This window comes from Rhinolophus sinicus, chromosome 4, assembly GCF_057876585.1.
Source record: "Rhinolophus sinicus isolate RSI-liver-muscle chromosome 4, RSI-T2T, whole genome shotgun sequence".
In the NCBI taxonomy this organism is placed as follows: domain Eukaryota; kingdom Metazoa; phylum Chordata; class Mammalia; order Chiroptera; family Rhinolophidae; genus Rhinolophus; species Rhinolophus sinicus.
Window position 1 is genome coordinate 31,828,883 of NC_142504.1, and position 2,619 is coordinate 31,831,501.

General features: G+C 38.7%; 1 pseudogene; it reads right to left on the bottom strand.

Moving 5' to 3' along the window:
* Window positions 1-245: 245 nt before the first annotated feature.
* LOC109446461 (adipogenesis regulatory factor pseudogene) lies at window positions 246-476 on the bottom strand (annotated as a pseudogene).
* Between the last annotated feature and the right edge of the window lie 2,143 nt (window positions 477-2,619).

Consider the following 2,619-nt stretch of genomic DNA (forward strand, 5'->3'; position numbering starts at 1 on the left):
GGATTAGCATTAATTCTTCTTTAAATGTTTGGTAGAGTTCACCACTAAAGCCATCTAGTCCTGGATTTTTCTTGTTGGGGGGTTTTTAATTGTTGATTCCATCTCCATACTAGATAGAGGTCTGTTCAGACTTTCTATTTTCTTTTCTTTTTTGGAACATGTGCTTTAATGAGGCATTAGGCTGAGGCGGCAGCCGATAACCAGAGCTCAGAGCCTGGAGGGGAGTCACCCATGGCTCCCTTCTGTCATTTCAGGAAACCTAATTTTTCCCCCAAACCCAAGAAAGTCTCAGAGGTCTGGTTAGCAGTCTTGTCGATGTTTTCCTGGGTAGGTTTGGCCACCTGGTCAGTGGTTTTCTGCCCTGCCTCTGTGACCTGATCCAGCACTTGCTGAGCTGCTGCTCCGGCTGCAGTCACTGCATCCTGGGCCGGCCCTTCCATTTGTTGCTTCAGGTCCTGCAGACCCTTGCTGGCCATGGCTTCAGGGCATTTGCGAAGTCGTCAAGGGCAGCCAAAGTGATGTTGGATGCTGCTCACAGTGGCCTACTTTATATTTTCTTCATGATTCTGTCTTGCTAGGTTGTATTATTCTAGGAATTTATCCGTTTCTCCTAGGTTTCTGTTCACTGTTGATAATAGTCTCTTATAATCCTTGTTATTTCTGTGGCATTAGTTGTAATGTCTCTTTTTCATTTCTGATTAAGTTTACATAAACTGCTTTTTAGTTCACATATTTAGACTCTTTATTTAAATAATACCTCATTTATTTGTTAATATAATGAATTTTTGTTGAGACTCTTGTATTTTACACATTGATGATGCAGGTATGAAAAAAAAATCTGACAAGATCTCTCCCCTTGTGGATCTTGGAATTTATTGGTATGGTTATGACAATTCTTATGTCTTCTAGAATAATATGAACCTATGTCAATGTTAAATTAGATTCCCTATTTCCATTATTCAAGTGCAAACTCTTAAAGCCCAAAGTTCCATTCCTTTTTTACTGCCTTCTTCTGACCAATGGATATTTCTCTTCTTCTGGATATTATTATATAATTATCTGTACCAATGTTCAAGCCTTATATTACATACTCGTAATTTAATTAATCAAATGTACTATCATAGTATTTTTACTTTATATTTTATGGTCATTTTTGAACATATTTGTTTTTCACGCTAGAATATTTTTTTTTAGATCAGTCAAATATAAACAAAGCCAAACTTTAAAGTGGTGAAAACAGATTTTATTCAGTAACTGCTGACAGTAGGGGAAAGACCTAAGCTCCATTCCAACTTGTGCAGAGGTGACTGTTTCAGGCAGAATGAGGCAGTAAGAAAGGGGAGTGCTCAAACAGTGTCAGGGGTGTGAAAAATTACAAAAAGTGGGTAAAAGGGTCAGACAGTGTAAATACGATTAGGCCAGCTGTGTCTGCTAGTCAGCAATTATTAAAGTTAGGATTATATCTGCCCACAGAGACTGAGAGACAGAGGTTCCTTCCTAAAGTTTATATTTTGAAGGAATGGCTTTCAGGTCCTTGAGAAAGATACTCCTTCGTTTTGAGAGATGTAGGTATTTACCTCAAAGGGACAGGGGAAGGATTTATAATTGTTGGCTTTTGTTAGTAAATATTCGAGGACACGGGGGCAGAGGCCTAGGTAGACCTCGGAATGTGGATTTAGGATGTCAGAAGCCGTGATTGGTTTGGTAAAGTCTCTTAGTGCAGGAGTTTGAAGGAGTCATTAGGTGTTGAGAATTCTTTTGTAGTTAATGAAATTAGGATTACATCCTTCACAGAGACTGGGAAACAGAAGTCCTACCTTAGGAACTCGCAGATCCCATCTCTGTATTCCTTACACAGTATTCCTGGCACACAGTAGGTGCTCAGTGAATGTTGATGAAATTTGTTTAAATAATAATAGTCCTTTAATAACCAGATCCCAATCATTGTTTTCTGTTGGTAGCAATTCGCCTGTTCCATTCATCCCAGCATAATCAAGACCTAATGCTTGGGCCACGAGTTTATATATTGTATAAGTATGTCCGGATGAAGGTGTGAGGGGACCTGAAATCTGCTTGTGCTTTACTTGCTGTGAGCCCCACCACCAGCATTCATCTCCTGGCAACCACACAAGTATATCATGTTGGCTAGTAGCTCTCCTGCCAGTCAAAATGCTTGGGTCACAGTGTTCTAAATGATGTCAGATGTTCAAACTCTTTTTTTCTAGAAAGTTGAGGTAAAAGCAGTTTTAAACTAAACTTTTTAATAATTGCCTTGATTTTTTTGCCCTTACTTTGTAAGAAAAGAAGTTTTTTTTGCTACGCTTCAGGTGTTAGAGCACAAGGGAGCACAAGTGAATCCATTAAAAAGGTCTGTTTGATTTAGATTCTACTGAAGGTCTTCAAGAGAATGGATTTATCGCCAGGGGGCTCTCAAATATAATTACTACCTTGGTAACCAGTCTCACAACCAACAGAAACGTAGATTCCTCTCTAGGGAGTTGACTGTCTTTTTGTTGATTTTGTCTTTGAGTTGGGGTAGATTTATCTGTTTTTATTATCTTTGCTATACAAGTTTATGCAGAGAGATTTTCAAGTAGGGTCATGACTTATTCTTGAGTA